Below are 24,798 nucleotides of genomic sequence, written 5' to 3'. Positions count from 1 at the left end.
CCACCTACGATGTTTCTAATTTGGTAGCCAATGATCCACATGGACTGCTGATGTGGATTAAAATTTCCAGGTCATCCCCGAAAAGTTTACTTTCCGGATTGCTTCAGCATCAAGGTCTGCAATTTATTTCCAGATTTGCTGATTGCTTCAGCATCAAGGTCTGCAATTTATTTCTAGATTTGCAAGCAGTATTGTTTCCAGATTTGCTATAGCATCATGGTTTCAGCATAAATGTTCTAGAATTTTACCAAATAGCTCAATTAAGCGTACAATTAAGCTCGATTTATGGAAATTAATCTTCTTTTCATATTAAACCACAATTGGCTATTTCATGTATACTAATTAGAATAAATGAAGCAATTAATGAGAAAATGGTGAGTATAAGTGCAAAATTAACGGTAAAAAGACTTGATATAACTCTACTTTTGGAGAGTTATCAAAAAACGAAAAAAAAAAAAGAAAAAAAAGAAAAAAAAAGAAACAAGGTTGAAAATTACCAAAAGAAGAGACGATGAGCAATATCATCGCAATAATGAAAGCAAAGTTGAGACTAAGTTTGTTTGCGATTATGTTGTATTGTAAATGGTTTGATGGGATGAGGTTCGTTTCATTGTTGTCCATCCCATTGTATAATCTTTGGGACAATATTCAATTAATTTGCTAATATGAATTTTAGAAATACAACATTAAATGGGATGTTATGAATTTAATACACTAAGATTACCATTTACAAACTTAGTGTAAAGACCACAAAAGGGATGCAAGTAATGAATTGGGATCAAGTTTTTATTTCTTTCAAAGGATGGAAAGAATTAAAAAATATATATATATATCATTTTAATCTCATCCCTAAGAAATATTTTTCGGGTTGACCGGTTACAACAGCCTAAGTTCACCGCTAATAGATATTGTCTGCTTTGATCTGTTACAATAGTCCAAGCTTACTGTTAACAAAAATTGCATTCTTTGATATGTTACAACCGTCCAAGCCCACCGCTAAAAAATATTGTCCGTTTTGAGCCGTTACATATTGCTCTCAACCTCACGGTTTTAAAACGTGACTGCTTGGGAGAAGTTTCTACGACATTATAAGGAATGTTTCGTTCCCCTCTCCAACCGATGTGAGATCCCACAGTTACATTTTTATTATACTTCGAAGTTTAGTTTCCATTTGGTTATTGGTTCGAATATTTTACATTTTACTCCTAGTTGTCAGTAATGCTCAGTTTGGTCTTTAGCATTATCTTTTGGTTAATTAATTTAAAATAATTATGATGCTGATCCATTTTGTATCATATCGAAGAGATTCCTAGGTTCAGGCAAAAGAAGCAATCTTTTTTGTCTGTGAGGATCCCAATCCAAACAGAGCGCCTTCTACTTCTAATAGGTCATGAACTAGATTAGAATCATTCTCAACGAGTCCATAAGAAGTGTTCCCATTTCATTCATCGGGTCCGAATAGAGACCAAAGGTCTTGAACGATCGATCCAGTAGAACAACTCAAAAAATAAAAAAGTATCGTTAATTTCTTCATAAATTTTTTTAAAAATTTATTTAGTTCTTTTAAACATTTATAGATATTAACCTTACAAACCAAAACATCGTAATTAGTAAAAATTCATGGATGAAAATGTAAATTATGTGTAACGACTCTAATTTTAAGGTATGCAATATACATATTACGAGAGTTTTCAAATGTTTTCATGAAACCTTGGAGCCTTTATAGAAATATTTCAAATATTTACTTGACAATAAAATTTAAATTAATAATTATGAATCATGTTTTTAACCGAAAAAATGTTAGGAAGAGAATGACTATTTAAAAAAACACCATAAGTGACCCTATTGTTAAGATAAAAAAAATACACACATGTAAGTCTTTCAATGTCTAATGGGACCTAAAATCATATTCTGATTTTAGGCTTATTTAAGACAAGGTCGTAGTACCGGACTGGTGAGGAAGGTGAAAACATCAACCATGTGATGACTCCAGTATTTTTGTGTATTAAAATGCATCTACTTCAATTTTTTTTATGTTTTCGGGTATAGACAAGGTCGTGGCATGCGAGAGGGACGAGGAGATTGAACTGATTCTGATCTTTTAATAACTTTCATAGTATTGTAATTTTTTGTTTAATGAATTGTGCTCATCTTATAGAGTGAAAAGTCAAAATTAAGTTGTAGTCTTGTTGTTCGTTGTTCGTTGCCACCACAGATTCCTTTCTCTCCCGCACATAATCCCACACTAAAAGAGAGAGCATAGAGCTTTGACTGGTCCTACTAACACAAAGTAAGGACTTGAGCATGAAGTGGCTAATCAAGAATGCTCATAACATCCTTATTCATTGTTTTTAGTTGAAAGATTTGGATTTTCGGCAGCAAAGACATTTGCCTGTAAGATATATGACAACTAAAGTATAACTACTCAAGCCCTCCACTAAGAGATATTGTCCGCTTTGGCTTGATATGTATCGTCGTCAGCCTCATGGTTTTAAAATGTGTCTATTAGGAAGAGGTTTCCGCACCCTTGTAAGGAATGTTTCGTTCCCCTCTCCAACCAATGTGGGATCTCACAATCCACCCCTTTGAGGGCCTAATGTCCTCGCTAACACACCGCCCGGTGTTTGGCTCTGATACCATTTGTAACAGCCAAGCCCAACTTTGTCTGCTTTGGGCCATTACAAATGGTACGAAAGCCAGTTACCAGATGACGCAAAGACTAGTCGGAGTAAGGCTAGACCCTCTCCATAGTAGATGCGTCATAAAACCTTGAGGCTGACGACGATACATAACGGCCCTATAAAACGTTCTATAAAACGACGCAATTCACGCATCTACCTCAATCGCTCATCCACAATAATCATACTCGAACTCATAAATGAAAAGTAATTTTTCAATTTAATCTAATATATAATATTGAAATACATGGTTTTATCACAGTCTTATTCATTTGTGTAAAGCATATTGCAACGAAAATAATGGTATTTCTTGAATAGTTGTGGAGAGCCACTTCTTAGTTTTGAGTGGTATCACTGATGTTGTCATGGTGGAAGCTGAAGTGCGGCGACGGGCTCTTAGGTATGCAAAAACACAGCCTAAATTTGCACTCACAAACCTTAGGATTAAAGCAATCTTGGACAATGTTGCACGTAATATGAATATGACTTCCTTGTATTCTCAATGGTTTGCTTGTCACTGTTCATCAAACAAAGTAATACTCAAATTAATATCAAAATCAATCTAATGACTCAAAAAATTCGACCAACCCAACCCAACCTGTGCGGTTCGAGTTAGGTTATGAACTTATTTGGACTGAATTCAAATAACTGAAAACTTTTATGATTGAGTTGGTTTAAGGGTTCTCCCGAAACTAGATGGATTGACCAAACCAATCTGGTTCGAGTTAAGTTATGAACTTATTTGGACTAGATTCAAATAACTGAAAACTTTTATGAGTGAGGTTGTTTATGGGTTCCCCAAAACTAGATTGAACCAAAACAATCTAAATTTATTGTTAATTTTAAAATATACATTTTTGTGTACAATAAAATTATATATACCTATTTATTTTATTTCATAATTATTTATTTTCTACCAAATCTGGTAAAAGCAATTTTTCAAAACATATGTTGAATTGAGTTCTACTGGTTCGTTCTTTGGTAACCCTAAAACTTATTAGTTTGAATCTTTGTACAATCAAACTTACGTTTAATTTTAAGATATACATGTTTGCTCACAAAATTGAATTGCAAATGGTAACCAAATGTATGAAAATAAATAAACATATATTTTACAAACTAATTTTTATTTTTATCAAAATAAAAAAAAAATTGAATAAATAACTAACTACGTGAATCAACTATCTATCCCAAAAAATTTATGGTCCAGTTGTGTTGAGTTGGATTCATTATATAACAAGGGTTGTTTATGCTAAAAAATTTATAATGCAAATAATTGGGTTCGGTCTAGAAAATCTCATAATCTGACCTGACCCGACTCAACCGTTAAACACTTGTAAATTTTTTTAATAACTACAAGATACTTGTATCGAAGACGATGAAGAACAAGATGATTGAACCTAGGAAAGCGAACTTATAGAAATGTTCTTGTCCATGACTAAGGGATTTTAGAGCTTTTTGGGGCTGATAATTCTACCCAAACTCTTATATAATTGAGAATATTTACTCCTTTCCAAATTAGGTAATATGAAACCAAAATATGGTATGATAACTAAAATGGGAAGATTAAAAAAAAAAAAAAAAAAACTAATGTACAAATCAACCAATGAATTTATTTAAGGTCGTCACTGTATAAATATCATTAACATTGAATGCGAAAATATTTTATTTAAACTTTCATAAGACGACATCTTCATTTTAAGATACTGCCATGTTCTTATGTGTTTTGAAAACACTTTTAAAAACGACACAACAAAAGAATAAATAAAATAAATAAACGTTTAAATTAAAAGCATCCTATTCTAGCCTAAGTCTAAGAAAATAATACAACTACCCTATGCATGTGCCATGGTCTCGAATTACAATGTCGTCGTCAGCCGTACAGAAATGTCTTGCCTTAACTTGAAATAGAGGTAACACGTGGCTTGAGTATTTTGAGAAATACTCAGGAAGTGACCCCACTATTGGGATTAAATGCAATAAACATGCGAATGCAATGACGGGACCTATCATATCAGTCTTTTTCCCCACGATACTATATTAATGGGCAGCTTAGATGTGTGTCATATACTCTACACACAGCCCATACGTGCAAGTACAAGCTCATTAGATAGTTCGTACACCGCTGGACCCCTTTTCTTGTCGGACAAGCCTACTCTGGTAGCTCCTTATGCTGGACACCCATTAGAATTAGTAACCGCAATGGCAGCATTATCTAAAACATAATAATACTTCATCTGTCTAGTGGTGTATGTGTCCGTACCCTCGTGATGGAATAGGGGTATCCCCCAATGCATGAGCATAATGCATGAAGTCTCGATTAGGGTCGAGAAATGCACACATGCAAATATGAGTTCGTGTCTAGTGGCATAAAACATCATGTCTTGGCTTTGGCTCTAATTTCATTTTTTTTTGGTGGATTTGGATGCATTGTACTTTTCTACACACTGCCCATACACATGCTCCCCGCTTGGGTTCTAGATGCTCTATTTTATTTTTTTCTATTGAGGAACCTAAACCAAAGCTTGAGAGATAGTCATAATTATAATTGTAATCATAATATAAATAATTATGACAATAATTTTTAGATAACTCTCTCTCTCTTTCTCTCTTTCTTCTCCTTCTAAATTGAGCATTTTTTAAAGGTTACTACTATATCAAGCTACTCTTTTTTTTTTAATAGAAACTAACTGCACATGGTAGACGAGAGTGTGTATGAACTATGGAGCTATAGAGTTCGAGATAGAGTCGAGTCTCGATTTTTGACTCATGATGTCTTTGTCATGTATATGATTCTTTATGATATGTTGTTATATGAATAATTTGTTGCATTAAATAGCTTCATGTGGAACGAGCATGTCAGTGTATCTTGTATTCGTATGATATACTATGACCCGAAACCTTGAGAGGCACACGAACTAAACAAAAATATCGTTTATTTATTATGAGAATCTAAATACAGGGTCACATCGATCAAGTTCTTTATGATCATCTTCATTATATTGATTAGTTGTTTTGAGGCACTTCTTTGATCTCCTTGTTGTCTTCTAAATGAATGTTCTTACTCATCTTGTGAGAGTTGGAGTTGAAGTTGAAGGGATGCTTCTTGCCATGACAAAAGCAGATGTTTAATTTACAATCACAAAACACATTATCCCTACAATCATCTGCAGTCCTGCATGAAATACCTTTAAGATAGTTGCCTTTTGTGCCTAATGGTTTGGTTGTACCTGCATACGTAAATAATTTTCAATCAAATTTGAGCCATCTAGTCAGGTATAATCAAAGAGTACTAAATTTCAGCTCGATGTCTAGGATTCTTAGCATTTGAAGGCTGCGACATTCTCCTGCAACATGCTCACGTTACCTAGTCATCGGTTCTAAGATGGAAGACAGTCCCGACATACCAACATGTTTTGTTCTCACTAACATACTGAGAAGTCATCCAACATAATGAAAATTACGCTTAATTTTTTAGGTCATGTGATTGAGCCATTGAAATGAAATTTACACGTTGTTTGTATCTACTAGGAGAGGTGTCGCCTAATACCGTTTATAACACTACATGCATAGGATTCAAACCTAGCGACATGGTCAAGTTACTGACACCTAGTTTCTAAGAGGTGAAGAATATCACCATAGACTCACATGGGTCCTTTCGACATGATTTAATCTCAATCATATGCTTCTTAGGAAATTTTCTACCCAAAAACAATTGCTTCCTGAAAAACACACTTAATTTTAAAGTTCCTACAAATTGAAACTCTTATATATATATATATATATATATATATATATATATATATATCTATATAATTTATAATGCCTCGCGCCGAAGATTTAGATCAAGATTCGAAATTCAGATTCAACATCTGATGGCCTCGACAATCCACTCTGACAAGATCACATTACTTACTCCTTGTTTCTAAGAGTGAAAACTATCCCCACAGATCAACACGAATCATTTCAACATATTATATCCTCACTCAACATATAATTAATCCATGAAAAACACACATAAAGTTATATATACAATTCGTAATATCTATACATACAATTATTTTATCAACATTTTCCTCAATATTATCATAAAATTGAAATATAGGCTTTTAAATGAAGAACAACAAAACAGAAGAAAAATAAATGAGATTGAAAGTTACCGAAAGAAGAGACAAGGAGCAATATCATCGCAACAACGAAAGCCAAGTTGAGACTAAGTTTGTTTGCTATTATGTTGTATTGTAAAATGGTTTGATGGGGTGAGGTGAGTTTCATTGTTGTCCATCCCATTATGGGACATTCAATTACTTTACTAATATTTGATTTTAGAAATACAACATTAAATGGGATGTCATTTATTTAATACAAGAAGAAATATTATGATGAACAAAATTAACCTACAAGATCACAAAAGGGATGCATGTAATGAATTGGGATCATTTTAATCATTTGAAAAAAAAAGATATATCATTTTAATAACTACCTGTATCGATCACCGCGAAGAACAAGATGATTGCAGCTAGGAAAGCGAACTTGATAGAAATGTTCTTGTCCATGACTTTGGAAGGGATTTTAGAGATTTTTGGGTGATGATAATTTTGTGTCTTCAATTTTGTACCCAAAACCTTTATATAATTGAGGAATATTTGCTAAATTAGGTAATATGAAACCAAAATATGGTATGATAACCCAAATGGGAATAACTAAAAAGACTAACCTACAATAATCAACCAATGAATTTTTCAAAATTTGATGGTAATGATCCTATATTTTGGATGTGATTCAAATAGAAATACTTTTTACCTCTAAACAAATATTTCAAACCTTTATTTTTAATGGTAGAATGAATATTGAAAAATACTCCGGAGGTGACCCCATAGTGACTCTTGTAAAACGAAATTAAAATAGAGAAAAAAATAATAAATGTTGGATTTAGCACAAAAGATTTCGTTCTACCGCCTCCATAGGAGAAGCCAACAACCGTTTATATGTCCTTTTCATTACTGTAATTTTTTTTTAATGATAGAATGAATATTGAAAAATACTCAAGAAGTGACCCCACTATTAAGGTCGGGAAATGCACGTATGCAAATATGATTTTGTGTCTTGTGGATTAAAACATCATGTTTTCGCTTTGGCTCTAATTTCATTTATCGGTTGATTTGGATGCATTGTACTTTTCTACACACTCCCCACACGCATGCTCTCCGCTTGGGTTCTAGATGCTCTACTTTATTTTTCTATTGAGGATAAACCTAAACCATAACTCGAGAGATAGTTGTCCATATAATGATGAGGGATGTATAAATTCTCAAGAAGAGAGGAGCAGAGATGATCCCCAGACCAACTAGATTCCATAAGGGATTTGAAAGTTGGGTCTACAGTAGATCTCACCTAAACCGTCTCATCATAATATTATAATCGCAATCATAATATAAATAATTATAACAATAATTTTTAGATTACTCTCTTTCTTGTCCTTCAAAATTGAGCATTTTCTAAACATTGTTACTATATCACACTACTCATCTTTTTAAATATAAACTAACTGCACACCCGAGACGAGAGTGTGCATGAACTATGGAGCTATAGAGTTCGAGATAGATTCGAGTCTCGATTTTTGACTCATAATGTCTTTGTCATGTATATGATTCTTTATGGTATGTTGTTATGAATAATTTGTTGCATTAAATAGCTTCATGTGGAACGAGCATGTCAATGTATCTTGTATTCGTATGATATACTATGACCCGAAACCTTAAGAGGCACACGAACTAAACAAAAATATCGTTTATTTATTATGAGAATCTAAATATAGGGTCACATCGATCAAGTTCTTTATGATCATCTTCATTATATTGATTAGTTGTTGAGAGTCACTTCTTTGATCTCCTTGTTGTCTTCTAAATGAATGTTCTTACTCATCTTGTGAGACTTGGAGTTGAAGTTGAAGGGATGCTTCTTGCCATGACAGAAGCAGATGTTTAATTTACAATCACAAAAAACATTATCCATGCAATCATCTGAAGTCCTGCATGAAATACCTTTAAGATAGCTTCCTTTTGTGCCTAATGATTTGCTTGTACCTGCATACATAAACAATTTCCAATCAAATTTGAGTAATCTAGTCACGTGTTGTTACACCCTAAAAGTGAAGGAAAGCCACCTATGCATGATCCAAAAGATCCCAGGAAAAAAATTATGAGAATTAAGCAAGGAAACGAGACTTAGTAAGTCATTTCTATACCCTAAGGAGTAATCTTAAGGACTTTTGGAGAAGGATTGGAATGAAAGCATAAGCGAAAGGGACGAAAATGTCATTTTTCCAATATCAAGGATCTTGGGAGATTTTTAATTCCTTATCTAGAAGGAATTTCAAGATGTTCAAGACCGGAGAAATGACCAACAAGAGATGAAGAATTTTTAGGAAAATTATCAATTTTTCGAGAAAATAATAATAAAATATTCGAAAAGTGGCAAATTACCAAAATACCCTTGAAGTTAAGGATAATTACGGATTTACAATTCTGCTAAAAAATCAGAACCTTCACAGTGCCTTCTACACAAAATCCTTCGAATGTTGAGTCTCAGCCGTTGGATCTCCTCCAAACTTGTATATATTCTAGAAAACTCACGGATCGTCACATCCAACGGCTAGGATTCAAAACCAACGTCGGTGAGGCTCTGATCGGAATAGATATTTCCAACAAATTTTCTAGAAAATCCAACCGACAATTCACGATGATTCTAGAGCTCCCAATGTTGGTTTAAGTTTCCCCTATAAATTCTGTAGTTGGGGCAATCATTTGGAACAAGAATCGAGCAAGGTGGAGCACCTAGTTGTTGGCAATAAGTGTTTAGATTTTGGGTCTCCTACTCTCAGGCTTCTTCCAAATTCGAGAGCAATTCTTCACCGTTTCCTTTCAAACTTGTTCCTATAGCTTCTAAACAACATTACCCACAAGTTCTACGAAGGAATAGAGTCCTGAAAGTGCCTAGAAACCATTCGCCAAATCCAATCTGCCATTAAAAAGCTTCAAGTAAAACTCAAAATTCCAATCCGAGGATATACAAGTATTCTTCGAGCAAGGACGACTCCAATAGGTTTCTGCACCTCCAAGGAATGTTTTCATAGAAGACCGCGAAGAGAAATAACCTCAAGAACGTTCCCAAATGAAGAAAATCCGTTTCGGGCTCAAATTGGAGGTAAGTGTCGAATTCCTATCTACGGCCACTTTTTCTTCAAATTAAGGATTCCTTTAGCTTTAGAAAAAAGAAGATGAGTAACTTTGATGAAGGAATAAAGAGCTGAAACGTCAAAGAACAAGATACCCAAGAGATTGTAAATCGGAGGCGTCGGGTACCTTGCAGACCGAGAGTGATTTCTCAAAATTAAGGTCCTACACTCAAAGTCATTCCTCCAAACTAATTCCTTTAGGTTAAGGGAACAATAAGGAAGAGGATTCGTGAAGAAATCGAGCCTAAAAAACCCCAAGAATCGGCTACCCAATAAGAAATCCTCTGTTTTTACTCCAGCGAGAAATCATATTTTGGATGAAATTTGGAAGCAAATATCTTAGGCTACAATCCGATGAGAAGGTATAAAATCAATCCCTAACTCTTCCTTGTAACACCTTCTTTAAGTTTTATGAAGGAATCGAGGGGACAAACAGTTTGATAGGAGTTGGGGAGGGCGAGTTTACGACGGCGGCGTGAACGGTCGCACGCGCCTTCTCCCCGTCTGGAGGAAGAAGACGATGACGTGGATGGTTCAGTTGAACTGGCCATGTCAACCCAAAACTCAACCTTCCCTCGGTTCATATGGTTACAAATACAAGTTACAACTTATGTCTCAAGGAATTAAGGACCTTAGAAACTTACAAGATTAAGAACCAAGAACAAACAACACACAAGCTTTACAACTACCAAAGTAAGAAGAATGCTAGGTACCACTCAAGGACGAGGGATCAAGGTCCCCAAACTCAGAAACAGAAACTCAAGAATGCTAGGTAATACTCTAATCATGTCCAAAATGACGCATGACCTCCCACCAAGCGGTGCCCAATAATTCCTCTTCTAGGTGGAATGTCTTGCACCATGTTTCTGCAGGATGTCATGCCTCAAGTTTCCCTCACCTATTAGAGATGCCCTGCAGACTTGCAGGATGCCATGTTCAAGTATGCACCGAGCAAGTGACCTTTATGGTCTATCAAGGGTTGTAGTCTAAGGTCACGGAGGAACAAGAAGAGAGTAAGTTACCTTAGCCACGAATCAAGAACCTCCTAAGACCTCCCACGGTACAGCATGTTCATGACTTAGACTATGCTACTTGGAACGCATGAAGCCTTTAGCGTAGGTAAGCAGACTGTATTATACGGCAAGCCCTTGATGTAGGTTTTCAGACAATGTCGCTTGGAACGCATCAAGCCTTGGGCATAGGTTAAGCAGACTGTATTATAGGGCAAGCCCTTGATGCAGTTTTAAGACTACATCGCTTGGAACGTAAGAAGCCTTGGATGTAAGTTTTTAGACTATGCCGCTTAGAATGCATGAAACCTTGGGCATAGGTTAAGCAGACCATATGGAAGGGCAAGCCCTAAGATGCGGTAAGACTACGTCGCTTGGAACGCATGAAGCCTTGGACGTAAGTTAAAGCTGTGTCGCTTAGAACGCATGAAGCCTTGGACACAAGATTCTCAGGTACATGTCTAGTGCCGTAAATCCTAGGGGAAGTGTCTTGGAGAACAAATCAATAATAGAACAAGAACCAAGAAAGATCAAGATAAGAACCCTAAGTCAAGAACAAGAATTAAAGGGGCTTAAGTACTTAAAACAAGAACAAGATCAAGAACAAGCAAGAACAAAGAATGTGGTACCCTAGCATATCAAGGACACGATTAAGAGCCTACAAGTAGGCTACTTACTGAGTCTTGTACTCATTCCTTATTCTCCAATTTTTTTCCAGGTAATAAGGAGCTGGTCGAGGTCGGGAGCGGAATCTGGAGCAGGTACCATAGACTAACCTCACCTGTCGTCTCAACCCTTTTATTTTAAAATGTTTTGGGTCTGTTCCTTATTCTGTCTTTTAACTATTATGTTGTATTTTAAATTACTAATGTGCACACACTATTTTGGTATAATGTAAATTATGTTTTAAATTTTAATGATTTTATTTCGCAAAAAAAATTTACCCGTCTTTTTGAGCCATCACATCAGCCATGTCCTTACAGAGAGCTTCATTTGTGTAAATGAGTGCAAACAATGGCCAACAATTCCTTGAGTGTATACGTGAATAAAGTGTTGAGTGTTCACGTGATAAAGTGTTGTGAGGTCTTTTGTATTTTCTTAACCTACTTTTGCAGCAAAGTTTTACAAATAGATTCGACGATGAATCCTCTTGAAGAAGTGGAGAATGATACGAATCAAGACATCTCAATCATGCAATGCTTTTAAGGAAATATAAGCTTAAGGAAGATGAGTTTTATTTATCCTAGTTACAATTTTTTTTTTATGGATCTCACTAATGTATTTTATGAATTTTATTCACATTTAGGTTACATTTACGGTAACATCAAGGAAAGAAAGACAAGAGTTAGCGATCTCGTGGGAGCAATCACCCTCGCATCAGAAATCTCGCGATAGACATAAATGAATTTTATGACTTTTTATTTCCTTAATGCATTTTCAGTGAGCGCCAAAGATCTAGTAGAAGTAGAAAACAGGCCAGAGAGACAAAACCGATAGACTTTTGGATCCAGGTTCAACACGGGTGGCCCAACAAGCACTAAATCACTCCCAACAGCCCACGACCTGAAAAGGACACTCTTCGAGAAATGCATGCGTGACCTGACAAACTAGTCATGATCTTCTCATGTGCAGCGCACACGCTTCCCACGTCAGTCGCAACTCACACGACTCGTGTGTCAACTCCATCATCATTTGTTTTCTAGTTTTTCGATATATATGTTTATTATCATTTCTTATATGTTTTCGATTTATTTACGAATTTTATTTTTATTATGTAAGTCCATGGGACTGATGAAACATTTAAAATGAATATTTCCACATAAAAAGATCACATCATGCATATGGTACGACTCTATTTTAGTAAAAAAAATAAGATCGTTACATTTTCATAGTGGTTAATTATAGTCCTAAAAGTATGAATGTCACAACTCTTAAAATTTCTCATTTTCATAGTGGCTAATTATAGTCCTAAAAGTATGAATGATACAACTCTTAAAATGACTAGTGGAAGGTTAAGGATTTCATGCTGAGGCTATATATAACCACTTATGTTGTCTTGTATCCTTGAAAAAGGTAGTAAGAAGATCATTTATGCCTTTTTTTAACTAAGTAATAAGTTTTTTTTTGTAATGCTATGTAGTTTAGGTTGTATGTTTAGTATCATCTAAGCTTGACATGATCGATCTTGCCTGCGGAGTGATTCAAATCTCAAACAAGTATTTTTTTTTCTAAGATATTCAATCAACAAAGTAATTCGTTATCATGAAGCATGATTTAACTTCGGTTTGATGATGGAGACGCCTCGTGGAGGGACACTGAAAGAAGGACAATCATACCACAAAAGATAGGTGAGTGATGTGTGGTTCGCTGCCACTTTTATGTATTGTAGGATAAGTAGTGTCCCTTATTTTTGCTGACTATGTTATTTCACATGTAGTATGATGATATCAAAGCTAGGTTTCATTCGTGGGACCTGTGATTTATGGGCCCACCACGCTTCTGCTGATATTAATCATTTTGATCTCTAGCTTTCATCATAGATGTTTAGTTCACTTATGGCAAACTTTGAGACAGTATATAAAAAGGTATTAACGGCCCTTCAACCCTTATATCTATCTCCATGACTTGAGACATTCTAACTTTACTTTTGATATTTGTACTACTTTTTCTATATTTGTACTACTTTTTTTTTAGTATTTTTGTTTTTATAGTAGTATGATTGGGTGTCCTTTGCTTTTCTTTGTGGCGAGATAGCTTTCATCTATGCTTTCCGTTATGATGTTCGATGATTTGAGCAGACTGTGAGTCTTACCTGATTGGGGGGCTCTCATCTACAATGAGATGCAACGTGTTGTGTCGCACATGATTAAACATGCATGCATAGGCGGCGTGTGTGGTCAAACAAGTTTGAATTCCACATAAGTGATGTTTGAATCGCACATGATTAAACATGCATGCATAGGCGGCGTGTGTGGTCAAACAAGTTTGAATTCCACATAAGTGATGTTTGAATTCCGAAGGAAAATCCTGCCTAAGGTCCAACAAAGCCACAAAGCCGGGTGAAAAATGTGAATGGGGATTGAGTACTCAAGGTTTTAAAAAAATAAAAATAAATGACAGTTATGGGATTAGAAACAAGAAACGAATCCCTTTTTAAACCAAAGACTAAATCTAGCACCTTGGACCACTAAGCCAAACTATCCCAACAATTGTGTTTGGACTACTAAGATAGTCGAGCTATCTCAAGACATGAGATTGCATCACGATGCATGGGTCGTGTTATTGGGAACCGAGATGACCATGAGATGCAATGTTGTTGTGTTACAAATGATTGAACATGCACGCATAGGCGGCGTGTGCGGTCAAATAAGTTTTAATTCCACATTATTCATGTTTGAAACCCGTAGGCAAACCCTGCCTAAGGTCCAACAAAGCCACAAAGCCACAAAGCTAGATGAAAAATATGAAAGGGAATTAAGTACTCCTTAAGGTTTGTCATGATCGTGTCAAGATCACAAAGCCGCACATTGGAAAAAGTATGACTTTGACATGATGCACTGGTCGGAGTTGGGCTAGACTCTCTCCATATTAGAAGCGTTTTAAAACCACGATGTTAACAACGATAAATAAAAAGTCAAAACAAACAATATGTGTTAGCAACGGGCACGAGGCTTTACAAAAAATTAAAATAAATGACAGCTGTGGGATTTGAATCCATGCCCTTTTGAACCAGAGTCGAAGTCTAGCACCTTAGACAACTCGGCCAAACTATCCCGACGAATGTGTTTGGACAAATCAAGATGGTCGAGCTATCTCGAGACATGAGATTACAATACGATGCATGGGTTGTGCTCTTGGGATCCGAGATGACAATGAGATGCAACAATGTTGTGTCGCACATGATTGAACATGCACGCACAGACGGCGTGTGTGGTCAAACAAGTTTTAATTCCACATTATGGATGTTTCAATGCGGAAGAAAACTCTGCCTAAGGTATAACAAAGCCATAAAGTCGAGTGAAAAATGTGAATAGAGATTGAGTACTCCTTTAGATTTGTCGTGAGCATGACAAGATCACGAGACACTGGTCGGAGTTGGGTTAGAATCTCTTCATAATAGACGACTAGAGCCCAAATCTGGCATCTTAGAATCTCTTCATAATAGACGACTAGAGCCCAAATCTTGCATCTTAAACCACTCGACTAAACTGCACGACAGATGTTCCTTGACAAACCAAGATAGTCAAGCTATCTCTAAACATGAGATTGCAATACGATGCATGGGTCGGACGATGCATGCATGCATAGACGGCGTGTGTGGTCAAACAAGTTTTAATTCCACATTATGGATGTTTCAATGCGGAAGAAAACTCTGCCTAAGGTATAACAAAGCCATAAAGTCGAGCGAAAAATGTGAATAGAGATTGAGTACTCCTTTAGATTTGTCGTGAGCATGACAAGATCACGAGACACTGGTCGGAGTTGGGTTAGAATCTCTTTATAATAGACGACTAGAGCCCAAATCTGGCATCTTAGAATCTCTTCATAATAGAAGACTAGAGCCCAAATCTGGCATCTTAGAATCTCTTCATAATAGAAGACTAGAGCCCAAATCTGGCATCTTAAACCACTCGACTAAACTGCACGACAGATGTTCCTTGACAAACCAAGATAGTCAAGCTATCTCTAAACATGAGATTGCAATACGATGCATGGGTCGGACGATGAGATTGAAAAAGTATGATTATGACAGCTGTGGGATTTGAACCCACGCCCTTTCGGACCAGAGCCTAAATCTGGCGCCTTAGACCACTCGGCCAAACTGTCCCAACGAATGTGTCTAGAAAAACCAAGATGATCGAGTATCTCAAGACATGAGATTGCATCACGATACATGGATCGTGTTGTTGGGAACCGAGATAACCATGAGATGCAACATTGTTGTGTCGCACATGATAGAACATGCACGCATAGGCGGCGTGTGTGGTCAAACAAGTTTTGATTCCACATAAGTAATGTTTTAGTAGACGCATTTAAAAGAGTTTGGTGAAGTTCCTAAAAGAGTTAATTAATATCATTGATCCCTAATAGATGCATTTATAATCGTGAGGTTGAAGGTGAGGGAGGGTGAAGACAACAATATTTGTTGAGGTTGAAGGTGAGGGAGGGTGAAGACAACAATATTTGTTAGCGATAACCTTGAATTTATCTTTTTATGAGTATTCCTGTGAAACCAAAATTTATACCGACCTTGTAGTTGATGGGAATGTTATTTATTGTTGGTATCAGAGACAAGTTTCGATCTTGGGATCTATGGGTTATGGGCTCACCACGCTTCCGCTACCCCACTCTAATTTGTTAATTAATATCATTTTGATCCCTAACAGATGCTTTTAAAACCGTGAGACTCACGATGATACGTAACGGGCCAAAGTAGACAATATTTGCTGGCTGTCGACTTGGCTATTACATAACCTAAATCACCATAAGTGAATTCATTCCAAGGAATCTTATGCTTACACTCTTCATTGAGAGCGGTAGTTATCCTTCAAGAAATATACTTTGGAAGTCCTTCAATGAAGCGCATCATCCATAATTAAAGGGTACTATCATATCTTGTCATAACCTTAGTTACAATTATATCTTTGTACCATCAGAAGTAGCTAACTTTTCGCATCTTATAATCATAAGAATTTTCTCAAACGTTCAATATGGATTTCTAGTTTGCCTACGACAAACTTTAAGACAATATATAAAAGGGTATTAATGGCTATTCAACACTTGTATCATTCTCCATAACTTGAGATATTCCAATTTCACTTTTTATATTTGTACTTCTTTTTCTATAGTAGTATGGTTGAGTATCCTTTGCTTTTCTTCGTCGGAGATATGCTTCTCCAACCCATCCTTGAGTACTCCTGTCAAACCAAAAGTTACAATTTGAGCAATAGCGTGGTCAAACTTACCTCGAAGACTATAGGCGCTAGCTCCTATCAACATTTTGTTGATTACATTTACGACTAGATGACCGGATAGACCATCTATATTCCACTTATGTATGAATGTTCCTTTATAGGTGGATTGAGTCATTTGAGTTTTTTCTTCGAACGGAACATCGGGGAAAGAGGGCTTAGGATACCAATTTTTCTTCATCTAGTTTTTTGGACTTTGTTCTCTAATTTAACAATTTTGTTGATGAGGTCTAGTTTTTTTGGGCATCTTTTCTTCTTTGGAGAAATCATTTTTAAAATTTTTGAGGTCATTCTCATATGGTTCATTATGACACTAAAAGTTTAATTACTTAAGGTTCTATCAAAATTGAAAGATTGTTTAGCTTTTCTTCAATCAGAGCAAGTGCCTCTTCTGTTGAGCCGAGACTAATTACTTTGAATAAAATAGCTCGTATGAATAAAAGAACTTTCCTCAACTTTTGCGAATCTCACGCCATTAATATTTGCAATAGTTTTTTTTTTATTTCTTTTGTTGTCGTTTTTCATTGATTTTTTCTTCAATCTTCTTAACTTGTCTTGCAATGGTTGAGAGAATCTTGTTTGAGAAGTTATTTTGATGTTGGATATTTAGGATATCCTTCGAGGTTGTAATGCTTTTTTAAGGAATTCTTTATCAGTGGACAATTCATTTGTGATAATATCGATCTGGTTGAAGATAGATGTAGTATCTGGTGGTGTTAATATAACACATGCGGAAGCAATTTGGATCTTAGGCACTTTTAGAACATCAATTATTGTAAATAACTAGCTTGTTCATAAGTATTAAAACTTAATGAGTTTAAATACTAACCTTTTGTAGTTCAAACTCCTTTTGCCTCACGAACCGATTTCGAACCACCACTAGTGTCTTCTCCACTATCCTCCGGCCTTAGAACGAGATTGTGGAATCCGGTGAGTGACTAAACTTGGGAGGGATTTTGTATATGTGAAAGACAGTGTTTGTGAGAGGTTTTTCTCAAGGTTTTTCATCAAGATCAAGAATACCTTCCAAGTATCATGATCACTCTATTTAAAGAGTCAAGTTTGTATGTTCATACAAACTTGAGATCACCAAATTTTGACACTTAAAATTCCACTCAAATGTTTGGGATTATGTGGCAAGCATGCATGTTTGAGTTAACCAAATTTTGACACTCAAAATTCCACTCAAACTTGTGGGGTTTATTTGGCAAACATGCAAGTTTGGTTAAACCAAATTTTGACACCTCAAAATTCCACTAACATGGATTTTTCCATTAGATGAAAGTCAACATTTTGACTTTCTTCATTTTAATTCAACAATTAATTTGAATAATGAATTTCAAATTAAAGTAACATTAAATGATTAATTAAACTATTTAATTAATATTTAATATTAATTCAAATGCCAATCCCAATCAATTCCGACACATAATTGATTAAGATATTTAAATCTTATTTAAATATCTCAGATTCTCTCTTTTCGTTTAATTCGTAAATAAAACAAAATTGCGGTTAAATATATCGTATATATGTAACGCATATTCCCTAATTTGAATTCGAACACTTCGAACTCACTCGTCACACTGTTCTATGGTTTAGTCCGATATGAGCTAGCAGAGGGACCTAATGGACCTATAGATCATGGGCTCCAACGATCCAAGATTAACCGATTAAACTCATTAACCTGGTTAACCAACATTCGTTAACTACTAGGACACTCCACTATAGCCTAATAGTTGCACTCCCCTCACTATAGATATATTTCTGTCCATCTGATATAACCATGATTAGTAAGTCGATCCTTCACAGGTTGTTCGTAACTAGAGCTGGGTCAATTTACCGTTTTACCCCTGAAGTTACTTCTTGTTCCTTATGTCTCACTGATCCTCTAATGAACAATTGGTTTGTGGTCCAACCAGTAAACCGAATCCCTCTCAGGCCAATGAGAGGGTGGGGCCCCTTGTTCAAGACCTGGAGTCAGTGCTTAAGGGAACTACCTTTCTTCTATCCCTAAAAGTGGGTAGGAGTGAATTCCGTCTTGCACCCCACGTCCCCAGCCATTCACCCAGTCTTACCCCTGAAATGGGAGGCCTATTTAGTCGGCGAACTAGAGCCACTCTCACCCATGCAAATCTAAGGATAATTCCGAATAAACAGGAGTTCATGGTTAGCTCAGGATTAAAACCGAGTTACCTAGGTTATCGAATGAAAAGAAAATTAGTCTCAACAGTAAACGACTTTATAAAGTGAGAGTGGTTTTCTTCATGGTCCGATCTTATGCAATACTCATTGCATAGGACGCCCCCACTCACATGTCTCCACATGCACAATTTAGTGATCACATTGTTTATATCATATACAAAAGTTGGCCGCATGCATAGTGACCCCAGAATAAGGTACTCAGCCTTATCCTTATACTATAGATCATTTTGACTATATACTTGAACTTGATCCACTCTTATGTCTCTACATATAGTTCAAGTAATCATACTATAGCCACAGTGTTCTTAGTTTATTGGATTTAGATTAATGATCGTAAAGTTCACTTTATTCAATAACAATTTTTACTGAATAAACATCAATAATAACTTTATTGAAAATAGAATATATCTTTGTTTACAAACTATGAGTTTTAGGACATAAAACCCAACAAACTCCCACTTGGACTAAAACTCTAGTGGGGTTTTATAACGTTGAGTAGAGAGAAATACAATAAACTAGGGCATCACATACTCATGCCTTTTCTCCCACTTGCCCTAGATTACATAACTCGTAGTCCTAGACTCACTAGGTGCCCTTCAAACACTTTAGCCGTGAGGGGCTTTGTAAATGGATCAGCAATGTTGTGTTCTGAAGCTATCTGTGTGACGATCACATCTCCTCGTTGCACAATCTCCCTTATGAGATGATATTTGCGCTCAATATGTTTTCCTCGTTTATGGCTTCTTGGTTCTTTTGAATTTGCAACTGCTCCACTGTTATCACAATAAAGAGTGACGGGAAGATGCATATTTGGAACGACTTCCAAATCAGTTAAGAACTTCCTAAGCCATAAAGATTCTTTCGCTGCTTCACAAGCAGCAACATACTCAGCCTCCATGGTGGAATCAGCAATGCAACCTTGCTTTATGCTTCCCCATATTATTGCTCCTCCGTTCGGAGTGAAGACAGATCCTGATGTCGATTTTCTCGAATCTACATCGGTCTGAAAATCTGAGTCAGTGTACCCTGTAAGGATCAGATCCTTAGCACCGTACATTAGCATATAGTCCCTCGTTCTCCTAAGATACTTGAGGATATTCTTAACGGTAGTCCAATGAGCACGTCCCGGATTGGACTGATATCTGCTGACAATTCCCACAGCATAGCATATGTCGGGTCGGGTACATAGCATGGCATACATCAGACTACCGACCGCTGATGCATAGGGAATGTGTTTCATATCCTCAACTTCTTGATGTGTCTTAGGACTTTGTTCCTTCGACAAATGAACTCCATGCCTGAAAGGTAATAATCCTTTGTTGGAGTCCTGCATCTTATATCGAATCAACATTTTGTCGATGTACGATGCTTGAGACAATGCTAGTGTTTTGTTCTAACGATTCCGAACAATTTGGATTCCAAGAACAAACTGAGCCTCTCCCAAATCTTTCATTTGGAATTGTGTCGCCAGCCAATGCTTAATGTCATTCAGAATTCCTACATCATTTCCAATGAGTAGGATATCGTCAACGTACAACACCAGGAAAGCTACTGTAGAGTTGACTATCCTTTTATAAACACAAGGTTCGTCAACATTCTGTTTAAAGCCATAAGATTTGATCGCAGTATCAAACTTTATGTTCCAGGATCGAGATGCTCGTTTCAACCCATAAATGGATCTTTTAAGCTTGCAAACCCTTTGCTCGTGATCCTGTTCAATGAACCCCTTTGGTTGAGCCATATAGATACTCTCTTCAAGATCGCCGTTTAGAAAAGCTGTCTTAACATCCATTTGCTAAATTTCATGATCATAAAATGTGGCAATAGACAAGAGTATTCTAATTGATTTAAGCATAGCAACAGGTGAGAAGGTTTCTTCATAGTCCACCCCCTCTCTTTGGGTATAACCCTTTGCTACTAGTCGTGCTTTAAAGGTCTGTACCTTACCGGTTTGGTCTCGTTTCCTCTAATAGATCCATTTGCAACCAATAGGTTTTACCCCATCTGGTTGATCTACAAGTTTCCAGACTGAATTGAAGTACATTGACTCCATTTCAAGATTCATGGCTTTAATCCACTGATCTCTATGTACATCATTCATTGCGTGTTTATAGGACAATGGATCCTCAACGCCATCATCAGGTATGATTACTTGAGTTTCTATCAAACCCAAGTAACGATCGGGTTGAGTTATAACCCTCCCACTATGTCGAGGCATTCTCAACTTTTTAGAAGGATGTGATTGACTAGAAGTGTCAGCTCCATCAACAACTCTGGTTGAAGGACCAGCTTGATCAACAACTCTTGTTGTTTTATCAGTAGCTTCTTTAGAAATCTCACTTAATACTAGTTTGCTACGAGGTTGATGATTTCTTACGTGGTCTTCCTCTAAGAATGTAGCGTTCGTTGATACAAACACTCTATTTTCTTGAGGATCATAAAACAAACCACCTTTCGTCTCTTTGGGGTATCCTACGAATAGACATAATTTTGAACGACGTTCTAATTTCTTGGAATTTTGCAAAAACACATGTGCTGGACATCCCCAAATTCTGAAGTGATGTAAACTACCTTTACGCCCTTTCCATAACTCATAAGGTGTTTCTGAAACACTCTTAGTAGGAACCATGTTCAAAATGTATGTAGCAGTCTCCACTGCATATCCCCAAAACGGATCGGGTAATTGAGCGAAACTCATCATAGACCGAACCATGTCTAATAGAGTTCTATTTCTCCTTTCTGATACACCATTTTGTTGAGGCATACCAAGGGCTGAGAGTTGAGACCTTATTCCATGTTCTATCATATAGTCCTGAAATCTTAAATCCATGTACTCTCCTCCTCGATCTGATCGAAGTGTTTTAATAGTTTTACCTAATAGATTCTCAACCTCAGTCTTATACTCTCTGAATTTTTCAAGAGCTTCGGACTTGTGATGCATTAGGTAAAGATAGCTATACCTTGAATAATCATCAATAAAACTGATGAAATATTCATACCCTCCTCGTGCTTTGACATTCATTAGACCACAGAGGTCTGTATGCACGAGTTCTAAGGTTTCTTTGGCTCTATAACCTTTTTCGCAAAATGATCGTTTAGTCATTTTACCCTCAAGACAAGACTCACATGGAGTTAAAGAATTGTCTTCTAACTTATTTAGATTTTTTAACCAATCTCTCAATCCTATTGAGATTAATGTGGCCTAGTCTTAAGTGCCAAAGATAGGTATTAGGAGAAATCTTTTGTCGTTTATTTTGAGTTTCAGCTGTTTTAAACATCTCAGTATTTAAAATAACTTTTGTTTTGCTCGGTTTTAACATATATAAGTTGTTTTCTAGTTTTGCAGAACAAATATGAATACCTCTTTTGCAAATGAACACTTCATTGATTTCAAAAGATACTTTATACAACTGTTTTAATAAACAAGAGATGGATATTAGATTTCTTTTCATTCCAGGAACAAAAAGTACATTATCTAATATAATGAATCTATCTCCAAAAAACAACTTTAAATTTCCTACTGATCTTGCTGAGACAACCTCTCCTGTTCCAACCCTGAGTGTTATCTCGCCGTCTGCAAGCATTCTCCAGGAGCTAGTTTCCTGGTAAAAAGAACAAATATGATTAGTCACCCCTGAATCTAGTATCCAAGTTGAGTTGTCATACTCTACTAAACACATTTCTACAACGAGTAAATCATATTTACCTTGTTGTGTCTTTTCGGCTTTCTTCTCTGCAAGGTATTTTGGGCAGTTTCTCTTCCAGTGCCCGTTTTCGTTGAAATGGAAACATTTTCCTTTATCTGCTTTTTGAACCTTGTTCTTGCGGTTAGTAGGAATCTTATTTTTCCCTTTTCCCTTCTTCTTCATCAAAACACTTTTAGAAGTTGAAGGTCCAGACTTATTTTTGGAGGACGATCCTCGTTGTAATTTCTTGGAGATAGCAACATTTGCTTCTCCTGTTTGTCCCTTGTTTGTTAAGAGAGACTGATAAGTCTGTAGCTCATTGAGAAGAGCAGTCAAGTTATATTCTATTTTGTTCATAACCACATTGGTGCGGAACTGGAAGAAGCTCTTCGGAAGAGACATCATGATAAAACTGACTTGACTCTTCTCATCAATGACAGCTTCATTTTCTTCTGCCACATTGAAATGGACCATCATGTCCAGGACATGTTCTCTAACTGAGGTCCCTTCTTTCATACGACAGTTGTAAATGTATTTTATGGCTTCATGTCTAAGGGAGAAGGACGGTTGTCCAAACATCCCTTTTAGAGATTCCATAATCTCTTTAGCAGTACCCATAACATCGTGTTTCTTAGCCAAAACATCAGATATGCTGGCTAGAATGTACACTCGGGCTTTGTCATTTGCCTTTATCCATCTGTCATATGCATCCCGAGCTGTTCGATTTGCATTTGAGTTTGGGTTTGGAGGACACTCCTCAGTTAAAACAAACTTTAAATCATCAATGACCAGTATTGTGTTTAGGTTTGATTTCCAAGTTGTGTAGTTGTCGCCGTTTAATTTCTCAGAAGCGAGTAATTGTACTATTGAGTTTGTCATGCTGTGATATAAAGAAAATTCTATTAGTGATTTGACTTAATCCTGTTTAATCCAATCAGTTTTAGCAAATGTAATAATGTACCCAAATCATTATTAATTTGCAACGATACTTTAGTGAGTTAGAGCAACTGCTACCGAGGGGCAGTCAATCACTCATTCACTAAACCAAGACATTCTTGACTTAAACACTAATTCCAGAATAACTCTTGTTCCTATAGTGTTTTAGTTATCGCTATTTTGGTCAAGAATATACTAACTCTTAGTAATTCTTCGCAAGTGTGACCCACCAATTTCAGACCTCAGAAATCGGTCCCAACAACGCTATCGAATGAAAAAGCCAAAGTTGGGAATGGACCTAAGAAATCCCATCCATTTCTGGAGTTTGCGTTGTTTTGACTCCCATGTTACGACCCTCCGAATGGGTAGTTGCTCTAAGGCAACATGCAGGCGAAACATGGGAATCTCACGGTGCAACCTAGTGGTGGAGACCATAGGACGTGTTGACTTCCTTCTCCCACTTACTATAAATACTTTCTCAATTCACCTTGTTATTGACTCATGCAAATACCTTCCGAATGGAGGACGCTCCCAGGGCGACACGAGGCCGAGCATGAATCTCACTGTGTGAATTTTACAGAGAGTGTTAAGAGAAAATGATGTATCTTATACACCTTTTTCCTCCCACTAAGTATTTTAGATGGTTGGGTATACTCATTACTTAAGTATATTCCGGCTAATTAAATATAACTTAAGTCTAGGTGATTTTTCTAAATCTTACATCACTTAAGCATGCTCATAAAACTGGGCTAACTAAGCTCAAGTACTGGTCCGATCTCCAGGTAGTAGGTGTTCCGTAAACCGTCAACTTAAGTACCTTTAGCCTTAGACAAGATCGTGCCAGGTGAGCTTTCTCGTAACCGCAATTTTATAAGACATCGACCCTTTTTAACTGTTAAAATTGATCGTGCTCGATTCTTAACCCTTAGTGAGCATGCACTTATCTTTATTATAGATTTTAACGTCTACCTCATTTTATGACGTTGAAAATAACCTATAACATGCTTTATATAACAATTTATATAATCATCCATTCCATGCAATAATATAACAATTTACATCTATCACTCATGGAAC

The 24,798-nt window shown here is 36.3% G+C and overlaps 1 non-coding gene across 1 annotated transcript; it reads right to left on the bottom strand.

Annotated features, from left to right (window-relative positions):
* Positions 1-15,672: 15,672 nt before the first annotated feature.
* On the bottom strand, positions 15,673-15,752 carry TRNAL-UAG (transfer RNA leucine (anticodon UAG)). The gene has a single exon. It is a non-coding gene; the product is annotated as a tRNA-Leu (tRNA).
* Positions 15,753-24,798: the final 9,046 nt, after the last annotated feature.

The sequence above is a fragment of the Cucurbita pepo genome, chromosome 15 (assembly GCF_057944985.1).
Source record: "Cucurbita pepo subsp. pepo isolate OVF chromosome 15, ASM5794498v1, whole genome shotgun sequence".
In the NCBI taxonomy this organism is placed as follows: domain Eukaryota; kingdom Viridiplantae; phylum Streptophyta; class Magnoliopsida; order Cucurbitales; family Cucurbitaceae; genus Cucurbita; species Cucurbita pepo.
The sequence above is the reverse complement of the archived record's forward strand: the minus strand, read 5'-3'. Positions and strand labels throughout refer to the sequence as shown.